The sequence below is a fragment of the Salarias fasciatus genome, chromosome 4 (genome assembly GCF_902148845.1).
Source record: "Salarias fasciatus chromosome 4, fSalaFa1.1, whole genome shotgun sequence".
Taxonomy (NCBI): domain Eukaryota; kingdom Metazoa; phylum Chordata; class Actinopteri; order Blenniiformes; family Blenniidae; genus Salarias; species Salarias fasciatus.
Genome location: NC_043748.1, coordinates 11,875,851 through 11,898,605, shown reverse-complemented (window position 1 = coordinate 11,898,605; position 22,755 = coordinate 11,875,851). Strand labels below are relative to the sequence as shown.

The window sequence follows — 22,755 nt, the reverse complement described above, 5'->3', positions numbered from 1 at the left end:
TCTTTCTCTACTCGGAGCTGATCAGCGCCTCTCAGAGCACCACACTCCACAGGATTTGCGATCAGAAATATTAAACATGTTCATTATCTACGATCTCCCCTTCCGACGCCTCCCGAGAGGCTCCGACCGGAAAAAATCTCTCTGAACCCCCCGAACACTACACGAAGATCGGACCCGAACTCATTAGCATACTCCCGGACCTTGTCTTCGGTAGGGAGGAGAAAACTGGGGCAAAATTCGGCCTGATCCTTCCGTAGTGTGTGCTGGACTACAGGTTGACGTGACCCGCCCACGTTTCCCGCCGGCAAAAACTAAAACACAGACGATAGAACTTCCGGGTCACGGAGATCGAAGAAATTGAAAAATCACATTAAAGTCTGCTCTGTGGCCGTATTTCAACTTTCCTTTATTTGATCTGTCTTAACAAACGGGATATTGAAAAACGAACCAATTTTCATTTATTTGTTTTCATTTTAAAAACGAAAAAAGGAAAAACGACTCATTTTTCAATATTTTGTTTTTTGATTCTAAATTGAATATCAATTGAACGAATGATACACGGATTCAGACGTGAGCACCGGATTCATCCTTCTCATTTCAATTCCCTCAACTCAGGCTTAATTTCTCCTGGTAAATGGTTTCTAATAGCGCTTTTTCTAATCATTTAGGCAGTAAGATGTTTCTTTTATCTGTCTGCTCTAAGACAGTTTTTCATTATTTTTGTGTTGGTTTTACGTTTTATATCACATTGTGAAATCCAGCTCCAACAACTCCAGTGTGTGTGTGTGTGTGTGTGTGTGTGTGTGTGTGTGTGTGAGTAGGGATATATGGTTTGTAAAACCAATTTTCAGGTTTACTCACCAGCATTACAAGACCAATCGGGTTACGGAACCAATTTTGATGGTCTCATAAACATAAAACTTTATAATGTTATAATTATTGAAATATAATGGTATATGTCATAATTACTATATGTATGATTACATAACTTCTTGTGTTATTAGTTAATATAGTTGATGTACTGTTATGGCCCACCCCCTGCCATTCTGAGGTTCACACATATTGGGCTCATATGCCAGGATGGCTTGTGAGACCAAGACGTTGTGTAACCCGTGTGTGTCCAACAGCGCCCCCAGAGGCAGCAGGACGCATTGCAAGTTATACACATTTGCGGGAAAATATACACAATTACCCGCCAATTTATACACAGGATGTGTAAATGCGGGAGCTTCAGCAGGTTTGGACCGGATCAGCACTGGGATGAACGATGAAAAGTAAGACTTCAATATTTTTTAATTATTTTACATATATTACGTATTTTATGTTATATTAAATTCACTGTGCTGTGTCATTCACTAGTTCCTTTTATTTTTTTAAGCTCTCTATTATTATGTTGGAAAATAACAATTTTCACTCTGTTTGAGACTCAATTTGAGACTGAAATAGGCTTGAAATCTTTTCTGAGTGTTTTTAAACAGTTTAACAAAGCGCTCTTGAACACAACATTTGACGTCTGGGAGGAGTAAGTGTCCTCCTTTGAAGAAGGCTGCGTCTTCAGTTATAACCTTCTTCTGTGAGGCTGGATTTGTGGGAGAGAGGACGTTTTATTTTTATTTTGTACAACCGAAATGTCCTTTTTGTGTCATGCCAGAGCGTGTCTCCCGTTGTCTGCATCACGCCTGTTAAAGCCGGACCGGAGCTCGTGTAAAAGGCTTTAGCACTGCAGCTAGCTGGTAAGCTAATCCTGTCGTCAAAGTAACTCAGGGGCTCAACCATCATTTGGCGAAGCCATTACTGTTTTTGTTGTGTTTGGCTGCTTGCTTTCGGATGCTTGATTGTCGTCGGCTTTGCTCGGTAGTGATGGAAGTCGCGGCTTTGTTTTGAGGCGCCTTACGTGCAGATTGCTAACCGGGCTAGCCAGTGGACAGGTGTCGTGCCAAAAAGTGATTCCCTGCCATAAAGTGATTTCCGGTCCGCGGGCAGCTGAAATGCGCAGCTTCTGTGGCTCTGCGGCAGTCTTAATCGGGCTCAAACAAGTTTGTTTCTGATCATCCAACGATGTTTATTTATGTTTGCGTTTGATAGCCTCCTGTACGTCCAGTTGCCTTATATCGCTGTTAAATACCGGTAAGCTAGTTGGCGATTTTAACGTGGCTTGTTGTTATGCTAGTTAAGATATGTCACGGAGGTGACACGTTTTCTTTTTTTTTTTTTCTTGCATCAAAATTGCTAGATTGCTCAACAGAGTAATTTCATCCCAAGCAGTGCGTTGTACGGTTTGAAAATTGAGGAAAGGGACATTACAATGTCAAAATCAGCTTATTTTGCTTGACAAAAGCTGATTCATGCCTCCAGTATTGCATATGGATCGATGTTTTGCCTCGAAATGATTTAATATAACACAGCAGAGTCAGATTTACAACATTTGACTAAAACCAATACTTTATATCACTTAAAAAATGAGTAAAGGGACATTACAATGTCAAAATCAGCTTTTTTTGCTTGCTACAAGCTGATTCCGCGGACCGGAAATCACTTTCTGGCAGAAATCAAGTTTTGGCAGGACACCGGCTAGTGTGCTGGCTGACCCGTAGTTTTATAAGTCATGGTGTGTAAAAATAGCTGATATTTTCGTGTAGCCCAGGTTCGGCTGTTGAATTTAATGGGCAGCATCATGACATTCTATTATAAATAATTAATATTATTAGTAGAGTTGTTCCAATACAATCCAATTGTTTTCTGTTCCTCCAGTTGGGGGACCTTCAGGTTAACACAATACTTTAATGCAGTGTTGTCCGTGAATTCATTATTTACCAGATTTGGATGATAAAGTGGTGGAATGACTGAGATGAGACACAGGAGCAACTGAAGATGAAACATAGACATGAAGACATATATATATATATATATATATATATATATATATATATATATATATATATATATGAGGTGTAGATCAAAGACATGAAACATGTTTGTAATCTAACACTTAAAATTTACTGTTATTTAACATCATTTCAAGTGTTAATCCCCTCACTGGAACAGATTTTCTGTCAATAATGTCTGATAATTTTTAGAATATTCACCTTCAGCTATGCTTGTCATGTTAAAGATGAAAAGATTTATTTAAATGTAATGTATCTTTGGCCTGTCACATTCCACCAAAAATTAAATGTGCACAGTCATCATAATCATGTATGTATATGTCTACTGAATTAATATGGATAGATGATGGCTTTTTTGCAGGTGATTAACATACTTAGAGTTGATTGAACCAATTCAGATCAGCTGCTCTCGAACCATACTTGGAGTTCAGGGTTAGACGTTTGTTTAACCTCCTGTCTGGAAGATCCCTCTTGTCTAAGCTGGAAGTAAATGTCAACATTGTTTTTTCCTGAACTGCCTGATGGAAGCTGTAAGCTCACTTCAGCATCGTCAAGCTGAAGCTGTGTCAGTGCCTAACATAATACCTTTTTAGGCCACTGATAAAATGAGTTCAGATAATGCTGTACATTTGTAAGGACTGACTTGACATTATGTTTTGCAGTGAGTCAAAGCAAACGAAACCCCAGATGTAATGCACAACATCACATGAGACAAAAGAATGACAAGGCGTCTTATGGATGGAGAATCTTTGCCCCAACCAAAGGTAAGTGTTTGCTTTAAACCCTGTTGAATCTCAAATTCAACACAATACATAAGTACTGTGTTGAATTTGAGATTTGATGATGTCTGTGATGTCTTGTCTCAAAGCCCCCCCCTCCCCCAGTCACATTAAGCTTTAGTCATTTTAATTTCCTTTTTCAGTTTTTGGTAGTTTTTGTTCAGTTTCCATGTCAGTTTCAGTAGTTTTTGGACAAGTGTGGTCAGGTTTTGCACACTGCAGGCGTGTCTCTCGCATTCCTAATCAGAGGTGTGTCAGTACAGTGTGTCAGTGCAGATTCAAAGACAGGAAGTGCTTTAAAGTGACCTGAAACAATGCCAACTTACTGCTTCTGTATGTAACTGAGATTCAGTGTGGCATGTGTTTGTGTTTTTGTGTGTTTGCATGATCATGGTGTGTGAGACCTGTGTTTGGCATATGAGGACAACAGTGAGAACCAATACTTTCGTACAGAGACCTGTGTGTGTCTGTGTGTGGTGCAGTAATGGTTTAAAAGGACGGAGTGAGGCATACAAGGCCATACAGTAAAATACAGTATGTCACATCAGTTTTGCATGATTTAAAATCTTGGTTTATGACAGAAGCAGTTATATAGGATCAAATTTCACTGTTTTCATCAAGTAATGCCTCTTGTCATTGAGGAGAAACAGTAAATATTGTGAAGCTGTCCAGTAATGTTGAGATAATATTTGATGAGTGAATTAACAGATTTAGTCAATTTAATTATTTTCCTAAAGATCGACTTTTTTAAAAATCGTAATTTCACATTTTCTAACAGATTCTTGAATGTCAGGATTTACCATATTTTGAAAGATAATTCAACACATTTTTTGGATCAGTTTTTGTTCAGTGTTTAATCTGTTGGTTGGTATTTGTTCAGTTTTCATGTCAGTTTCAGTAGTTTTTGGTCAAGTGTGGTCAGGTTTTGCCCACAGCAGGCGTGTCTCTCGCATTCCTAATCAGAGGTGTGTAGGGATGGGAATTGTTAAGAATTTAGCGATTTCAATTCCATTGTCGATACTGCTTAGCGATACGATTCCTTATCAATTCTCTTATCGATTCTCATTTAGTGAGAAATGAAACAACACAAATGGGGTGTTTGCATTAACTCTTTAATATCCTCATCCTGAACAGAAGAAAAAAATATCCATGCCATGAAAACTTTGCAAGCTGCAAGTAGCCCCAGTTTCATCTTTTCGTGTGAAATCCAGCTAAACTCTGGAGCTTCTTCCTGATGCCAGGCTGGAAAGCTCAAAACTAAATTACACTGGATGCCTGTGCATGTCTGGTCCAGCTCCACAGCTCTGTCACTCACCCAGTCTCGGTGTGTCTGCTGTCAGCTGATGGAGGTTGCCAGATCTGCCCCAAATATAATATTAAAACTGTCCAACAATAGAAAGCAATCCAAACCTCCATCTCTGTACAAAATGCATGTTAAAACGTAAAAAACGGATTTTCATTTATAAAAGCACGTCACAAACACATAACCATTTCATCAACCCACCTCGGGTTCAAAAGAAGCTTGATTGTTTAGAAACCCGCCCAATCTGGCAACACAGCCGCTCTGGTCATAGAGCTTTGTTTTGTGCAATTTTGGTGTCGTTTGACTTTCCTACAGTGAGTAATTACGACATCGTTCATTCTTCGAATGCAGCTAATGATTAGATTGCGTTGTTTGTTATATATTCTGCCAGAAGAATTACAAATGTTATGGCAAAAACGCGACACAGATTTTATTTTGAAATCACAGATTTTGGAACACGTAACTAGTTTCCATCTGGCACCGACTTGTTTCTGTTTAGATTGAAGCAGCAGGGCTCCGGAGTGAGGAAAAATAAGATTCTTGCTGAGAGTTTCTGGTCCGCGACTCTGTAGCTGCAGTAGAGCAGACCGCAGCTGCGTTGTGTGAGTGCATGCGCGCCGTGCATGATACGTCGTCACGCACACAGCGGAATCAATAGTGGAACCGTTAAGGAGACAGCCAAACGATTCCTTGGAATCGAGACATGAGGAACCGGTTCTACAAAAGAATCGGTTCTCGATTCCCATCCCTAGAGGTGTGTCAGTGTAGATTTAAACTGGGGATGCACATTTTATATTTTTTCTATGACGCTCTTTAACCGGTTAATTACCGTTAACCGATAAGATTTAAGGCCCGTCCATGCTTCACACGTCTGCGTCGGTGTGAGTTGCGCATTGGTCTGCGCGGACAGCAGCCAGAATTTGTGACCGCGTTGCGCGCAAGTCGCGCCGGTATACGCATCGCCAGAGCGCCACAGCAAACAAAACATGACGGTAGAAGTGAAGGCAGACAGAACCCTCGTCTGATCGCTCCACACACCAGAGTGGAAAATCTCGTGGATGGAGACAGCAGACTGTCTGGAGGGAGGAGAAGGTCTGCCGACAGAATCGCTCCGGCGGCACCCCGCGATTCAGAAAAAAGAAAAAAAAAAGGCTAAATAAACTTTAATATTAAATGATAATGTACTGACAATGTATGTGCTTAATTTTCTCTAAATAATCTGTAATAAAGGAGCGGATAAACAGTCTGTAGTGCCGGAAAAGCTTCTCGAGAATTTGTGGAACACTGCGCCTGCGGAACGCGCACTGAAAGAGCGTGCGCATCAGTGGAGCACTGAGGCTCCAAAGCGACTCGAAGCATGGACGACCTTTAAACGCCCTGTTGAGTGGTTACATGCTGCCGCTCCGACATTCCGACGCACCACCATTTAGACATATCACCATTCCGAAATACCGCTATTCTGACACGCAAACGTCTCACCATTCCGACACGGAAATGTGCGCTCCGAGTGAGTGGCTGACTCGGCGCTGTCCAGTGCTTAACTTCAGATTTACAATGACAGCAAATTCTCATCTAAAATGTAAAAAAAGCTACAAGATTTAGACATAATTAACAGTACTTTAGGCTTCAGTCATCTCTTATTGCTTTTTAAAGTATGTCGAGAGTGAGCACGCCAGTGATTTCTTTGTGCGTTATGATTAATTTCCTAAATAAAGTTTTGGCTTCTGAAATCCGACTTTTTAAACGGTTCTGATGGAGCTTAATGTTTATCTGGACGATGCGGCTTCACACCAAACCATTTCACTGTAAATCTGGACGACCCGCGGCGTCTGGAGATAAAAAAAATTAGATTCAATGTAACGCCGGTTTTGTGTCACATGCGTAAATGCGCACAAAGACACACACCCTCCCCTACTGTACAACATGAAGGCAACTGGAATGAATCAGTGACTTAAGGAGTCATCTGCAGCGCCGTCATTGATACCTGTAATATAATGCTAGCATGCATGAATACGCACGGCTCTGTGGAGAGCTCCGCTCCAGCTGGAGCTTAAAAAAAAAAAAATAACCGATAGTATTAACCGGTCAAAGTTCCTGTTATCGGTTAACGGTTAAGCGGTTAACCATGTGCATATTCCTAATAAGTTTTCAATCCAGTTTTTGTTCAGTGTTTAATCTGTTGGTTGGTATTTGTTCAGTTTTCATGTCAGTTTCAGTAGTTTTTGGTCAAGTGTGGTCAGGTTTTGCACACAGCAGGTGTGTCTCTCGCATTCCTAATCAGAGGTGTGACAGTACAGTGTGTCAGTGCAGATTCAAAGACAGGAAGTGCTTTAAAGTGACCTGAAACAATGCCAACTTACTACTTCTGTATGTAACTGAGATTCAGTGTGGCATGTGTTTGTGTTTTTGTGTGTTTGCATGATCATGGTGTGTGAGACCTGTGTTTGGCATATGAGGACAACAGTGAGAACCAATACTTTAGTACAGAGACCTGTGTGTGTCTGTGTGTGATGCAGTAATGGTTTAAAAGGACGGAGTGAGGCATACAAGGCCATACAGTAAAATACAGTATGTCACATCAGTTTTGCATGATTTAAAATCTTGGTTTATGACAGAAGCAGTTATATAGGATCAAATTTCACTGTTCTCATCAAGTAATGCCTCTTGTCATTGAGGAGAAACAGTAAATATTGTGAAGCTGTCCAGTAATGTTGAAATAATACATTTTCTAACAGATTCTGGAATGTCAGAATTTAACATTGTTTGATAGATAATGCAACATGTTTTTTTTTTGGATTAATTTTATTCAGTGTTTAATCTGTTGGTTGGTATTTGTTCAGTTTTCATGTCAGCTTCAGTAGTTTTTGGTCAAGTGCGGTCAGGTTTTGCACACAGCAGGCGTGTCTCTCGCATTTCTAATCAAAAGTGTGTCAGTACAGCAGTGACGTTATTAGGATGCCAGGTGTGGGTGGGCATTTGTCTTACAAGCGGGGCAAAGGTCCAAATCCAGCGGTGGTTGCTGCTGACATGGACTGTCAGACGGGGGTGGGGGGCTACCGTGACGGAGTGTCGGTCGGACCACCAGTAGGACCGCTCTGCTGAGTTGGGCGGGGGTTGCGCGCGACTGACACGGAGCCTCGGACTGGGGGGGAGCTTTGGAAGGTGGAGGGGGACTTTCGGCCCGGGAGGGGGGGGGGGGTTGGCGACTGACAGGGATTGGACCGGGGGTGGGTGGGACTGAGCAGACACTACAAACACTTCCGCTAGTCGCGACACATGAATGGGCACGCACAGTATAGTGTGTCAGTGCAGATTCACAACAGGAGGTGCTTTAAAATAACCTGAAACAATGCCAACTTACTACTTCTGTATGTAACTGAGATTCAGTGTGGCATGTGTTTGTGTTTTTGTGTGTTTTCATGATCATGGTGTGCGAGACCAGTGTTTGGCATATGAGGACAACAGTGAGAACCAATACTTTAGTACAGAGACCTGTGTGTCTGTGTGTGATGCAGTAATGGTTTAAAAGGACGGAGTGAGGCATACAAGGCCATACAGTAAAATACAGTATGTCACATCAGTTTTGCATGATTTAAAATCTTGGTTTATGACAGAAGCAGTTATATAGGATCAAATTTCACTGTTTTCATCAAGTAATGCCTCTTGTCATTGAGGAGAAACAGTAAATATTGTGAATCTGTCCAGTAATGTTGAAATAATATTTGATGAGTGAGTTAACAGATCTTGTCAATTAAATTTTTTTCCTCAAGATCGACATTTTTAAAAGTCAAAATTTCACATGTTGTAACAGATTCTTGAATGTCAGCATTTTACCATATTTTGAAAGATAATTCAACATGTTTTTTGGATCAGTTTTTGTTCAGTGTTTAATCTGTTGGTTGGTATTTGTTTAGTTTTCATGTCAGTTTCAGTAGTTTTTGGTCAAATGTGGTCGGGTTTTGCACACAGCAGGTGTGTCTCTCGCATTCCTAATCAGAGGTGTGTCAGTACAGTGTGTCAGTGCAGATTCAAAGACAGGAAGTGCTTTAAAGTGACCTGAAACAATGCCAACTTACTACTTCTGTATGTAACTGAGATTCAGTGTGGCATGTGTTTGTGTTTTTGTGTGTTTGCATGATCATGGTGTGCGAGACCAGTGTTTGGCATATGAGGACAACAGTGAGAACCAATACTTTCGTACAGAGACCTGTGTGTGTATTTGTGTGTTACAATACAATTTAAACCCCTCTGATCTATTTCTGCTTTCATTGAGCTTTAAACAATCAATATATTGCATTACACAATTGAACAACATGTACTATTCAAATAAAATGCCTGTACTATGCTCTTCTGTTACACACTTTTCAGGCAGAAACTTGGACACTCCTGAAGCTGACGAAAACATGGACACTCCTGAAGCAGATCGATTGTTCCCTGTGCATAATGGTATGGTCAAGTTGAATTCTAATACTCATCAAGTTTATACTATCCAGTCATCATCATCAGATCAACATGTAAGGGCAGAGACAAAGTTAAAAGTTTTTACAATGAGAAGAAGTGGAAAAGTCAACATATCGATGAACAAAACATACAACCTTTTGCAGTGCAAACAGTTTTATGGAATAACAGATGTATGTGTACAGGAAGTATGTCATCTTTTATTGCAATTGGTACACAACTGAGTGGCAAACAAAACTCCCATTAATTCTCACGGTTCGCCATTGATATCCAGTTTAAATAAAAAGGTAGTCAGCCATACTAACAATTATGTAATCTTGTTTGTTTTCAGTACGCAAAGGCAGAACAAGAAGACCATGGACCAAAGTGGAGAAAAATGCTGTGCTGAGAGTCTCACATGAAGAAATCCACATTGAAGAAGGAGTGCTTGGTTTGCATAGAATGTGAACAGCCAGCACTGAAGAGCCGAAGAGATATGCCAGAACATTAGAGACTACTTGAGAAACGGGGGGCTGACTTTTAAGCCCCAAAAGTTTCATCCACACTGAAGAGGAATATGGCCAGAAGCCAAAATTTCACTGGTCGGAATCACTCAAGGTGGAAAAGTTTCGCTATTTTGAGCAGACATCAAACTTCCGGCCCGCATTTCAGCTGTATCCAGTCTGCAAGAATATATTATATCCCTATCAGAGAGGGGAGACAGAGGAGACAGATGGCACGGAGAGAGGACAGAGAGGAGGTGTAGACGGGAGACAGAGAGAGAACAGGGAGAGGATATGGAAACAGGAGACACAGAGGAGACAAACATGACAGAGATTATATGGAGAGGAGACGGAGAGAGGACAGAAGTAGGACAGAATAGAAAGAGAGTAGCCTCGTAAACCAGCCCCGCCCACTCCTTATCCACATTTGGATTTTGGCGCTAGGCTCAGTCTGGGCACGCGCCCATAGAAAGAGAACGCGACGGAGCCGTGAAGTGGCCGAGCCAATCAGCGTTGCTGCTTTTTGTTTTCAATTTTTTGGGGCGAATTCCAGTGGCTAAACCGGAAGTGACGCCATCACTGCGCGTCGCGGAGATTACGGAGATAAACTTTAACCATCGTCTGAAAGCTGCAATAAGTAAAGTTATAGCCAAAATACCAAGTATTACAACAATCAAGCAAGAGCCAGAGTCTGCGCTTGGTGAGTTTTCGCATGTCTTTGCGTGTAGAGAAGCTAGAGCTAAAGAGCTAAAGCTAACCCTTAGAGAAGCTAACACGTTTTGATGACATTTGTTTTAAAGCACTCAAGTATGCTGTCAGTAACTGACACCCCCTGCACGAAGTTTCTATGGGCTCATGCCCAGACTGAGCCCAGCTCCAAAATCCAAATGTGGATGGGGAGTGGGCGGGGCTGGTTTACGATACTAGAAAGAGAGGGGACAAAAAAGAAAGAGAGGGGACAGAAAGGAGACGGAGAGGATGGAGAGAGGACAGATATAGGACAGAAAGAGGAGAGAGAGAGAGAACAGAAAGGGGACAGTGGCAAAAGAGAGGACAAAGGGGACAGAAAGAAAACAGAGGAAAGACCAAAATAAGTGTGAGGAAGTAGCAGAGTTGCAGTGCACGCATGAAGAAGCCGATGCACGTGTGTTTCTTCATGCATTCCATGCAGCTAATGTTGGCTCACAGACCTGTATGTAAGATGGATTTTGGTTCGCCCTGAGTATTCTTAATGTTTAAAAAATTGATATAGGGCAGATGTTCAGAACATTCTTTGCTGTTAATTGATGTTCATTGTTATAAGTAATAAAGTGTGATCCATTCTTGACTATTGTCATTTCTAATTGTGATACTTAAGTGTTCTTAAGAATAGTTACATCAATATGTAATGCTATGCAAAAATTGAAGGCTTCAAGTAGACCCTGTGATTGGTATCAGCCCAAAAAATCCTAAATGTATGCCCCATTTGAATGGGTGAGAAGGCTTCAACACTCCCAATATCTGTTGCATTTGAACTCTAAGCACATCCATTTTTTGTGTTGTTAGCAGCTTACAAGAACATGTGACAAAATAGATAACACACACCTGAAATAATATAAATACTAGAATTTGGCACTCAGATAGCGCAGACCTCCGCCACAGCTCAAATAAGTCACCAACAACCATAAAAACACCATATATAATAAAACAACATTGTGATCGGGGTGTGATCGGAGCAGAGCGTTGTGGCGTGCGGTGCATCTCTCTCTCGCCCTTGTGTGTGTGTGTGTGTGTTTATCTGAAAAGGAAAAGCGAAAAGCAACAATTTATGTTATTTTACTTTATTTTAATTAGAAAATTGACGGGATTCTCTCGTATTTTCCGTTCCCGACTTCCTGTCTGGTGCGATCTGCTCTGTCCAGCTTTACAACTGGCGCTCCACGGCTGGCGGAGAAAATACAGAGGAGCAGAGCACCCGCGGTCCATGGCGTGAGCAGCGCTCCCCCGCACCTCCTGTATGAACCGTCAGATAGGTAAACGGGCACCGATCTGAACTCGGTGCTTGGCGCTTCCGCCTCCACACGCAGCGCGTCCTGTGTGAACCAGGTGTTTGTTCCCCCTGTCGGCGAGCCTGCCCAACTATATCAAAGACTGCCCTATCTCTCAATGATAAAGAATCCTTTAAAAAAATTCCTGGATCCAGACAGTGATCCGGATTATCACAAAAATTTAATGGATTCTAAGTTAGCCCAAGATCCACCTTTCCACAAAGTTTCATTGCAATCTGTCCATTACTTTTTCCGTAATGTTGCTAACAGACCAACCAACCAACCAACATACCAACAGACCGACGTAATTACATAACCTCCTGGCGGAGGTAATAAAGTAAAAGTGTGTAGCCTAACAAATGGCATTGTGCATCTTGATAGCAACAGGAATGAAAGTTGTCTTTAATCTTTCTGGTCTCCAGGTCAGGGAGATGAGTCTGTTACTGCAACTGGTCCTCTGTCCGGTGGGGTCACCCAGGATGGCCTTCAGCTTACAATCAAAATAATGCAGCAATCGGCACATGTTGAGATGTGCACGTACCAACAGCGTCTCTGAATTCTCATCATGTTAAAGAAGTAATGGTTGTCATTTGTTCATTAATTTTTGATACGATTTTCTTCATTCCTGAGCAGCAGGCATTTTTCCCCCTTTCTTTGTGCTGAGTGCATCGGAAACTCAGGCATCAGTACTTTGGTCTCAGGTCTGTGCTGCCATTTTGTGAGGTGCTCTGCCTCTACAACTCTGTCTTAACAGTGTTGATTAGTCTAACTCAGATTTAATTGGTTAGTCTCTTAAACTGACGAGTAAGGTTTTTATGTGATGCTTAGAACTTGCAATTTTGCATATAATCTTTGTACTGACTCTACAGCAGCAATCAAAACTTGCAGTTTTGGTTGGTCGCTGCTCAGCAGTCTGAGGAAAAACTCAGCACTCCCAGAATTGGTTCTTGCTGCTCGGCAGACAGAGCAGGCAGCTCTCCTGCAAGGGGGAACGCAGCAGAGAGCATTGGATGCAGGGCTTGGATCACTTGGACTTGTAAAATATGCTAACCTTGCTCTATATATCTTACAAAGCTCTAAATTAGCAGAAGCTTTCCTCGATTGAGATGTGGCGTTTGAGGGGGAGGGTGCAGAGCAGTGCTGTCTCCGCCCACGACTCGGAGGCATATTGCTGACAAGCTACTGACGCTCTGCAGAGAGTGAGTCCTGGAAAATGACTTTATTTTGCAAAAAGGCAAAGGAAAAAAGCTTTTTATTTTGGCTATAAACTTCATACCCACAATTTAAAGACCATTGAGAAAGGAAAATGGCTAAAAAGCGTGAGGTGGGTGTTTAAAAGGGTTTTTTTAGAGGTTAAATGTAAAATTGTATTCTTGTAGACCTTGTAATGTTTGTCGGTCCTTGTATACCATTGTATGGTTTGTGTTTGTGTGTTACATGTAAACAGACCCTGTAATGTTTGTCGGTCCTTGTATACCATTGTATGGTTTGTGTTTGTGTGTTACATGTAAACAGACCCTGTAATGTTTGTCGGTCCTTGTATACCATTGTATGGTTTGTGTTTGTGTGTTACATGTAAACAGACCCTGTAATGTTTGTCGGTCCTTGTATACCATTGTATGGTTTGTGTTTGTGTGTTACATGTAAACAGACCCTGTAATGTTTGTCGGTCCTTGTATACCATTGTATGGTTTGTGTTTGTGTGTTATATGTAAACAGGTCTCATAAACACTGTTGGTTTCATAAAACACTATTTGGTCTGGTCTCATAAGCCTGTGAAATGTCACATATTGTTCTGAAAGAGAAACGATGATTTTCAAGTCAGATTTGTGTTCAGCAGATGAAATGAAAATTTTTGACATGTCTTTCAAGTTCACCGGATGTTGCGTTAGGTGTGGTTCCGTAAACCACCGCCATGCAAGAATCTGCCAAATTGGTCTCATAAACCATATATCCCTGTATGTGTGTGTGTGTGTGTGTGTGTGTGTGTGTGTGCGTGTGTGTGTGTTTATTCAAACATGAGAACATTTTCAGTTTTAATTACTCTAATTATTTCCTTAACAGTTCATGCTAGACCACATTCACAGAGCTCCCACTGACTGATCTTATCACTTCCCACTAACACCAGGCTCTTCTCCTGCTGATAGACACACACACTGCAATGGCACATGCGCCCCTGCAGGAATTCACGGGTAGCTGTAACAATATATATGTCAGAGCTCTCCGTTTACTAATGTCCTTCACTGCTTCCTTTTACAGTTTAGAACACGATCAAACAAGACAGGGCAGGAAAATGGGACAGCATGCAGAGGCTGCGTGAGTCCGGGGGGGCAGTTAAAATGTGCTTCTCTGCTTGATAGAAAGGGGACTGGGGATTGTATCTGCACCTCTGATCCCATGCCGGCCCCCGGGGAGCAGGCGTGGCTGCTGCTGAGGGGGGCTCAGGTTTTGTCAATGGGCATCAATCTCTCTTGTCTGTCAGCCCTAAAACTCCCAACCCCTGACCCTGCCCCACCCTCTAATGGTCTGGGTTACAAGGCTCCTGGGATAGGGACTGCCTGTCAGAGAGGTCCAGCTGAGAGACGCTGGAGACAGTAATCTGGCCTGCGATGCCACTGCGTCTCAAGAGGACGGAGCTCAGATTGCTTTGCTATTAAGAAAGCCACATTCATGCTGAAGCCTCTCTGCTCCATCCACTTCTCTCTTATCTATTATTTTACCCCTTCGACACGCATCCTCTTATGATATCTCCTATCTCTTAGTCAAATCAGACCTCCTTCCTTCCCCAGTCTTGGAAGTACAAAGTGTTTTCATCCATCTCTCTTGTGATGAATGAGCTGCCTGTCAGCGGGTTGGTTGGAGGACGACGTCATCGAACAAAGAGCGCTGATGATTCTCTGCACATTCACCGGGCGGAGACTCGACTCTTGGGACCGTGGTGTGAAGATGTGCGAGGGTCTTTCAACCAGTATATTTTTGGGTGTTGGTTCGAAGATATTGACTTTTCTTTTCTCGGGATGAGGCACTGGGGGCAAACAGAAGGCAGGCAGGGGTTACTAAGGTGAGCGGAGGGAGGCGCTGAGGCTCTCCAGCTGTGGTGCTCCTCGAGCTTCTCCCCTTTATCTTTGTCACTCTATGCCTCCCCCCTCCTTCACTATCTCTCCCCATCACTCACTGTCCCTTATCCATCAGCGTCCTGCAGGTTTCTGATTAAAGAGAATATCTCTTTAATGCCCCTTTCAACTGGCGAACCCCCTCTCGCGTTCTCTTCCCTTTTTACTCCATCTTGTCCTGTCCTCTCTTTCATTTCTCCTCCCCTCCCGTGTGAGGCAGCCTGGCTCGCTTCCATCAGCTTGTCTGTGGAATCTGTGAACTGAGTCTCGGTATGCACTCTGCATGCTCAAACTAAATGCTTTTCCATTCTCCTTCAGTGCATGTCTCTCTTTATCTTTCCACGGATTTGAACAAAATCTTCTCTTGAACTTTGTTTTACAACCAAGCAGGTGGCGTGATTTTATTCACCAAAATATCTCATTTGAATTGTTGCGATCCGGTTTTTCCTATCCCTTAGTAGAATTTCACCCAAACTCCTCAGTCAGCTCTTCTTCGCCATTAAGATCAGGACAATCCACCTGGTTAAACCATCCCTTTGTCCCTGCTGGCCGCTGATCAGTGAGACGCAGCCGACGTCAGCGCCGCCACGGCACTTTAACGACAACTGCAAATCAAAGGCACGGGGGACCTGTATGGCGGTGCGATTTACCCAGAAAGCTCTCTCTGAAGCCGGAGGCCCTACCCTCATCCAGGGACCCTCAACCATCATCGTATCATCAGCAGCAGCTTTGATGCTCCGTTCAGTTGATGGCCTATTGTCAGCGCTCCCCATTCAGCAGCACCTGGGCAGGGTGGCACAGTCGGGCTTTTCTACTCTGTTATCCAAACAAATGCGTGACCTTATTCAGAGGGTCTGGAGATCTGAGCGGGAAAGGGAACAAAGGAAAAAACCCACAGCCACAAACACCCAGTGCAGGAGAAGTGAAAGAGAGAAGTCTTAATCAGTTCAATTTAACTATATATATTTTTTTAAGCCTTGGTTTCCTCTATGAGATACTTTCTTGACATCTTCAAATACCACAGAAAATGTCATTATCACCCTTTAATTCTGGACTGGTCACCCTGACACTGGAGCGGTGTGGCGCTGAACAGCTGAGCCGGGGAGTGCTGGGCAGCAGTGGGTAAGACATGCTGGCACCATCACCTTGAGAGGAGCCAAGCCCCGGTCTTGTCAGCTGTGTGAATGTATCCTCAGATGCCAGCCAGCATGTCCCCTGGGTGCCTCCTCACTTCTGTGGCCGCGGTTGAAGGAGGGGTTGCTGGGGGACAGAGTCCTCCTTCATCACCTCCGTGCAGGGATGGGATCGGCGCCCGGTCGCTTCGCCCCCGGCCAAGTCAATCCCTCGGCCGAGCCGCAGCTCTGGGCAGGGGAGATAGGAGACTCTACACCCACCCGAGCTGCAGTACAGATGTCAGACAATTACCATCCAGTTGCCAGACCTGAACAAGTAAACATATGGAGAGCTCTGTGAAAAGGTGTGTGTGTGTGTGTCTTGATACGAGTCGCCAGTCCCCGGTTCAAACACCTTCGCAGCATTCCTAAATTAGTTTTTCTCTGGAGGACTGCTGTTTGGAAGTGATAATAATAACAATAATGGAGGTTTTTCTGTTTGCGCTCATGTTGGTCTTTCTGAAAATAGCGCGCGAGAGGCGGAGGGCAGCAGAGACAAGGCTGGCGGTTCAGCCCGGTGTCTTTGATGCACCGTTGTTCCGCTGGCTGCCCTCTCTTCTCTGTGTGACTCTGCGGTTTGGCCTTGGCTCCACAACTCTCTTCACAGTCCTCCGGTCCAGCTCCACCACCGCAGGTGAACTTCTTTAGCACATGTCAATATTGGTTCAGGATTATTTCTAGAAGTCCAGAAGGATAAAATCGCTGTAGAGATTACAGAGCTGACACAAAATAATGAGGGAGAATCTGAGGAACCGTGGAAGAACCATTAATGAATATTTATTATTTGCATAACAAACACAGATGATTTAACTCAGGTATACTGTGGGCAGCTAAATTTGGGTCTGGCCACACGGTGTCCTGGGTAACCTCAGCCTAGAATAGTTTGCGATGAAGACAGAAGTCACAGTGGTGTGTGAGGCTCCTTTGCTTCCACATGAGGATGGGAGTTATGAGAAAAGAGGAGACGGCGTTAAATCCCTGCACCAGGGGATGATCCTTGATAAAAGGCTTCACATCTACTCAACAATAACAGACAAATGGAATTTGGCAGGCATTTTCAGGACAGCGTTGACCGGGAGGCCTGGGTGCTGACCGTGGACGGGACACTGAGACGTGAACCAAAGCCAAATCGTTTGCTCTTTCGATCCTGGTGTACTTCACGGAAAAGCAGAGAAGTGATTGTAATAATGTGCAACGCAGAGGATGAGCTGTATTCTGGTGATCTCTGAAAGACTCTCAGGAGAGACGCTGTCCTGGCCAGCCTTCAGTTTGAACAAGAGCTCCTGATTGCTTTGTGATTAGTTATGCAGAGCTTAAATATGGTTGAAGCATTAAAGCCATACTGTCTATACAGATGTGACATGTATCTCTTGTGTTTTACATGAATATCTGAGATGATTCAACACTCCCGTAGTCAAACTGTATTAGATTTGATTAGACCAAAGCCTACCAAAGAAGTTCAAGATGTAAAAACACAAAGTTTCTTTAGCTCAGAGAAATGTGATTCTTGGTATCTCTCCTCATCAAAACCTCTGAACCATGCCAAGAATTTGTTTTTTTTGTTTTTTTTTTTAGTTTTATTGTTGTCATCCAAGTACCCATCATTTTGAGCCTTTTGTTTTAAATATTTACACATTATTTGTGACTGTTTTAACTTTTCAGATGCAATTACTCAAGAATTTATTGGCATATCCATAAGATTTACTAAGACCTTTTTGCTTGTTCACTAACTGAAGCTATGGAAACATTTTTTTACCAGAAATGGTCGTTTTATGTTCCAGCATCCATTTTTCCACCCTGCAACCTGAGCAATAAGGATTTAGGCAAATTAACTTAAATGATTTCAGTAAAGTCAGTAAAACTTTTAACATTTTAATGTTTAAAAAAACTGCACTTCAACGCCAAAAGCAACACAAAAGTCCCTGCCTGAATAGGAATAACTGAAAGCAAAGGTTTTTGTTTTTTTTGCACTCGGTGGAAGGTGATTCTCAGGATGCACTGGTGTGTTCTTGGAATATAAGTCGCTCAACCTTTGCACTTTTGTCTTCACCACAAGGTCTGTAAAACAGTTACACAGATCGCCGTGCTTTTATCTTGTAGGTTTAGATTAGTGGTAGTTATGGCTGTCTGACAACAAGAAAAGAGACCAGCAGAGAAAATGGATGGATTTTCTTGCAGAGTACGTGTGTGCGTACGTGCGTGTGTGCAGGCGCGTGTGTGTGTGTGTGTGTGTACTATCTCATTAAAGAGTTGCGGCGGCTCCTTTCTGGTTTAACACTCCTCTTGCACTGCTCCAGAAAAGGGTGGAAAGTCCATAAGAAGAATTTGGAAACTACGACCACAACCAGCCAATGCACAGGACACTTATTCATAGACTTTCTCTCTCTCTCTCTCTCTCTCTCTCTCTCTCTCTTACACACACAGTCACACACTTCTGGGGTCAGGAACAAGAGCGGCAGTAGTGGCAGTAGCAGTAAATTGGTGCAGGCATCCGTCAGAAGCCCCATGAGTCACCCACTGGAAAACACACGGCTCTCCAAAGCCGGAGTAGATATCCATCAAAAGTGATTGCGGCCGGTGTGAGCTCCTGCAAAAACACAGTCAGATATATACACACAATTATGTCCATGTATTCACAAGCACACGCTTCCCTGCACATAAGCGTCACATGCTACGGCCATGCCAGCGCGCTCAGAATCGTGCTGTCTAAACCCTGACACATCGAGGCCCCCCATCCCAAAAGAACAAACAAAAAACAACAATAATAACAACAAAATAATTAGAACTAATAAAATTCAATCTAAATAGAAGATAAAAGAAAATTCTGAGCTTCAGAATATCTGAATGAACTCGTCACGATGCTTTCTTGTCAGTATCGTATTCTACTATTATTTTCACTCAAACTGCTGCTTGTGCAACAGCTTCAAGCACTAAATGTCTTCCTCAAAATATTTTGTAATGGAGAATTTCTATTCAAAAATATGTCACAATATGACACAGAAATGCACCAGGCAGCAAAATTTGTAATTATAGCTTATGTTAGTGAGTCAGTCTTTCCCGTTTCCTTTTTCTTTTCTTTTTCTTTTTTTTTTTCCCCTGTCATGCATTGGCTCAGACCTAAACTACAGAATCTCCCTTCGCCGTGTTGCGCTGTATAGATTCCTGAGACGTCAGACATTCTGGTGTTGGCGGGGCCGGTGGCCGCAGCCTACGTCTCACACATGACCTCCTCAAGGTCAGCAGGTCAGATCCTGCGATAATCCTGTCCTCATAGCTGCATGGCGAGCACGCGTTTGTCTTCTCCTCGTGTCAGGGAGGTTAAAGTTGCCCTGCATGTGTGTGTCTGTTATAGACATGGTCGCTTCATCTGCTGGTGATATTTTCGGGTTTTGTTGCGCAGATTAAAAAGTCACCGCAAGCTTCTTATCTCGCCGCCACACTTTGTGCGGTCTACGCACATGCTCCGCCAGGGTTTGAGCATGTTTCTACGTGCGCACGGATTTGCACTCCAGTCTGTGTGTGTGTGTGTGTGTGTGTGTGTGTGTGTGTGTGTGTGTGTGTGTGTGTGTGTGTGTGTGTGTGCACAGGCATGAGTGCGCGATTCGTCCCGGAGGAGGTCAATAAGCCCACACCTGCAGGAGATCTGCAGAGAGCATCACCGACATGTGGAGAAGCAAGAACAGAGAGAGAGAGAGAGAGAGAGAGAGGAGATGAAACAGAGAACAGAGGGTCTCACTCCGCCTCCAGACATTGTTATTTCAAGCTTTTCTCATCATATTGAAGAAGAGGGGAACAATGCACAACACACACACACACACACACGATGGGCTGGAGCTGCACACTCAGTTCTCTCAGCAAGCAGAAGAAAGAAAAATCAAAGGGTTGAGGCGAGGAGAAGGAGGGAAGGGGTGAAAGATCCAGACAGCAGGGGAGATAAAGTACTTGATCCACACGGCTTCACTCCTCCTCTGCTGCCTCTGCACCAGTCTGGTACGAAACATGCATCGACATGACACAAGCTAGAGGCAACTTTTTCGTAGTGTTTCTTGAACTTTGACAGTTTTTTTTCCCCCCCCCTTTACATTTTCCAGCTATGTCTGCATGCATTAAAGCATTCAAAAAACTAATTACACTATTATTAAAGAAAGCAGTGTTTACTGTATTAGGAGAAAAAAAGCATAAGTGGGCGATTATGATTTTCTTGGAGTGGAAATACTTGAGACCCCTTTCCCCCCTCAAACCCCCCGGCCCTCCCCTTGTCCACACACTGACTATCTGCCCCTCTCCAGTTGTTAGGAAGGAATGCCTCTCCTGTATATCTAATGGCAGTTAGGATGATTGATCAGGTGGCAGAGAGACTGGAGTCATGCTATAGTCTGCCGTCTGTGTGAGCATGTACACATTTGTGCATGCATGTGCAGCAGGCATGTCACATACACATGTACACATGTGTGTGTGTGTGTGTGTGTGCGCCGCCTGTTTGCACATGTAAATTCCTTGTACATACATGTGTGTTAGTGTGGCTTCACAGCGATGGAGACACCAGGACACTTGGCACCACTCTGACGTGACCCAACACTCGACCCTGCGGGACGCCAGCGACAGTCTGACATGAAAGACGAAGCAGCGAAGACTCCGCCGGGCGGGACGGGAGAAAATACCCTCCTTACTGCCGCTCGGAAAAATGTCTTCACTCGTATTTACAGACAGAAAGGCTCTGAGACGCAAATCAATTTTTACAGTCAGATACAATATTTCTTCCTGTCAGAGGTGACCTCTTTGAACCTCGACAGCTCCCACAGGGAGGGAAGAGAGGCGATGGACAACTTCAGACACTTGTGTAACAAACTACATGAAGAAACTTGATATGTGTGCGTTTCCCTCTCGGGAACCCGTCCAATGTTGAGGCATTTTGAAGCTTCTGCTCTCACTGAAATACGCTCGTGTGTACACAGAGCGTCTCGACTGCCAAGCTCCTTCCTTTCTCTTTAACCTCTCTGTGCCTTGTATTTCACAGGTTTTCTTTTCAAAGAAACACTCGCTGGCAGGGTTTGATTAGTCCTTGAATAAACTTCAATAGGGTTTGGGGATTTTGGAAGGAAGCCAGCGGGCTCATCCAGCCTTGACTTTCCCTCCCCTCTGCGGGGGAACGAGATGACCAGCTTTTTCACACTTGGTTATTCTACCAGCAGACCGATGAAGATATTTTAGTTACAAGAGCTACATTGTCATTTTAAGGACACCCCCCCCCTTTTTTTTTTTTTTTTTTTTGTTTTTGGTTTTGTTTGCTGCCATTAGATGTGCACAGAACGGTGTTGAATAAACTCCACTGAATAGTTTTGGCACATGTGGTGTCTGCCTGCCTCTTTCTTTCTCTCTCAGCCACTCAGCTCTGTTATTTCGGAACTTTACGGTGGTGGAGTCAGACCATCTTGCCAATTCAAAGGTCCATCAACTGAAAAACCCGGTAGTTAGAGAGTAAAGCTTTACGGCTCAGGAGCATCCCAACAAACGCACGCCTAATGAGGGCCTCCGCTTGGCCGGACGCGGGGAGGGCATCATGACAGACCAGCAGTCACGGGAATCTAAAATCTGGACGTCCCACTTTTATAGGAAGAAACATCTAAGAACGACATGTAGGTATTTTGTTGTGCTCTCAGGATGCTGAAATTTTTTTTTTTTAAATTCTAAGCTCCACAGCCTCGAAGAAAAAAACCCCTGGACCCCTCACCTCAAATGTGCCACACTTTCCTCTGTTGCTATCCTGTTTAGTTTTCCAATTTGCTCCCCGACCACCTCCCCACTGACCCAGGCTCCCTGCAGCAAGAGGAAGTGTGGAAACTGAATCAATCAGCTGCTCTTCCTCCGGGTTGCCTTCTGTTTGTGGAGGAGGATCCCAGCGAAGCAGCAACACTGCCGCTCTGTAGTCAGACAGTCAGGGAAGAGCTCCCACAGGCACATATAGCTTTTATATGTTTACTCTGGGTAGATGAAAATCATCTGGCAGTCAAGACAGGCTGCATGTCCTGCAGAGTATTGAAAGACGTGTGCAGTCAGAACCAATATGAGATCAAGCTTCAGCATTATATTCACTTTGTAAATATAAAAGTGGAAAAGTGGCTTTTTCTTAATGTTCCTCTCACTGGCTCATGAAAGGTTATTGAAACGATCATTACCATCAGTTCAGTAGGGACACAGTGGAGTGTCGTGGTTGAACAGTGAACAGTCATCTTACAATGTGTAGCCTGGCCTACAGCAGAAAGCATCAAGACCATCTATATATTTATTCAAAATTATGACCAAAATAGAAAAACCAAAACAATTTGAAGCAGTACAGGGGAAATTGTTACAGCTCAGAGTTTCACTTAGTGAGTCCACTTCCTCAAAGCACATTACAGCAACAAACCTGTCCAGAAATACAGACAGAAAAATGACTTGAGTCAAACAAAGACTCAGCAGCGTCCAGACAGAGCCTCATTTTATGGCTGGTCATCTTGCGCCATCTGTAGGTTAAAGAGGGTTGCTGTGTGGATATT

At 43.4% G+C, this 22,755-nt stretch overlaps 1 long non-coding RNA gene across 1 annotated transcript; it reads left to right on the top strand.

Moving 5' to 3' along the window:
- Nucleotides 1–1,577: 1,577 nt before the first annotated feature.
- Nucleotides 1,578–10,521, top strand: LOC115386742 (uncharacterized). Its single transcript, XR_003931320.1, has 4 exons — nucleotides 1,578–1,733; nucleotides 3,548–3,649; nucleotides 9,336–9,413; nucleotides 9,757–10,521. It is a non-coding gene; the product is annotated as an uncharacterized LOC115386742 (long non-coding RNA).
- The last annotated feature ends 12,234 nt before the right edge of the window (nucleotides 10,522–22,755 follow it).